Source organism: Perkinsus marinus (genome assembly GCF_000006405.1).
Source record: "Perkinsus marinus ATCC 50983 genomic scaffold scf_1104296961704, whole genome shotgun sequence".
In the NCBI taxonomy this organism is placed as follows: domain Eukaryota; phylum Perkinsozoa; order Perkinsida; family Perkinsidae; genus Perkinsus; species Perkinsus marinus.
In genome coordinates this window covers 1-1,445 of record NW_003205713.1, presented here as the reverse complement: position 1 = coordinate 1,445, position 1,445 = coordinate 1, and the positions used below count along the sequence as shown (strand labels likewise).

The 1,445-nt window shown below is 47.3% G+C and overlaps 4 non-coding genes across 4 annotated transcripts; all 4 read left to right on the top strand.

Annotated features, from left to right (window-relative positions):
- Positions 1-59: 59 nt before the first annotated feature.
- On the top strand, positions 60-132 carry Pmar_PMAR001474. Its single transcript has one exon. It is a non-coding gene; the product is annotated as a tRNA-Lys (tRNA).
- A 173-nt stretch (positions 133-305) lies between these two features.
- On the top strand, positions 306-378 carry Pmar_PMAR001473. Its single transcript has one exon. It is a non-coding gene; the product is annotated as a tRNA-Asn (tRNA).
- Positions 379-533: 155 nt separating this feature from the next.
- Pmar_PMAR001472 lies at positions 534-616 on the top strand. Its single transcript has one exon. It is a non-coding gene; the product is annotated as a tRNA-Tyr (tRNA).
- Positions 617-1,136: 520 nt separating this feature from the next.
- Positions 1,137-1,209, top strand: Pmar_PMAR001471. The gene has a single exon. It is a non-coding gene; the product is annotated as a tRNA-Lys (tRNA).
- The last annotated feature ends 236 nt before the right edge of the window (positions 1,210-1,445 follow it).

The window sequence follows — 1,445 nt, the reverse complement described above, 5'->3', positions numbered from 1 at the left end:
GGATACCACATGCGCAACAAGAGTTCAACTGAGTATCCGTATACCCGAGCGTTCATTCTGCCCGTCTAGCTCAGTCGGTAGAGCGCAAGGCTCTTAACCTTGTGGTCGTGGGTTCGAGCCCCACGGTGGGTGTAATTTACAATTGAACTTTATGTTTATGGCCCATTAGGGCAGTGGGTAAAATTGTCAATTTGGATACTATAGCATTCTGCTCGGGTAAGGTGACCTAAGGTCATGACCGAAGGAAATTGACTCATGTGAGTCATCGAGGAGAACAACTTGGGGAATTGATAGTTTACGTTGTTGCTCCGCTAGCTCAGTAGGCAGAGCGTGTGGCTGTTAACCACAAGGTCGGTGGTTCGAACCCATCGTGGAGCGCTTGATGAGATCACTTTTTGAGTTGGAGCACGTGTAAACGATTCATTCTTGCATTCACCGCGCTATACATGTACCAAAGACGCACCAGTAGTGACTAAAATGAAATTCAAATGCTATCGGGGAGCAGAGGATATCTCGATGACATGCAAGGTTGACCGGCAATAGCTCAGTTGGTAGAGCGTCCGACTGTAGTGATTAAGTAATCGGATGGTCCCTGGTTCGATTCCGGGTTGCCGGATGTATTTTATTCGATATTCCGGCCACGCTGAACAATGTTGAATTAACGGCCGAACTTTCTTTCAACTAGTTGATCCTCTAGATACTTTTATAGCTCTCTCAACATTGTTCAGGCGGGAAAGGGTCAAGCGTGTTTCGAGCTCGTCAATAACTGTTGAGTGTATCACGGAAATGAGCTTTTTGGGGAACTCAACTACCCGTTATCTCCGCTAGAGAGTGACTGGTGACACGAAATGCGTGAAGAAGGACAAGAGTATGCATCCGCCTGTTTATCCTTGAACAGTAGTATCACCAATCACCAACGCATGGAAGAATCTCATCCGTAGCTCCACCCGTTGCGCGTTTAGTATCGCCCAAGTACATAAATGTGGCGACTCGATTACTTGCTAAACGCATTCCCTCGTTTTCCTCCCATTTGAAGGATAATCTCGTATGGACAGCTAGAGACCACTAATCGTCTTCGGATACCACATGCGCAACAAGAGTTCAACTGAGTATCCGTATACCCGAGCGTTCATTCTGCCCGTCTAGCTCAGTCGGTAGAGCGCAAGGCTCTTAACCTTGTGGTCGTGGGTTCGAGCCCCACGGTGGGTGTAATTTACAATTGAACTTTATGTTTATGGCCCATTAGGGCAGTGGGTAAAATTGTCAATTTGGATACTATAGCATTCTGCTCGGGTAAGGTGACCTAAGGTCATGACCGAAGGAAATTGACTCATGTGAGTCATCGAGGAGAACAACTTGGGGAATTGATAGTTTACGTTGTTGCTCCGCTAGCTCAGTAGGCAGAGCGTGTGGCTGTTAACCACAAGGTCGGTGGTCGAACCCAT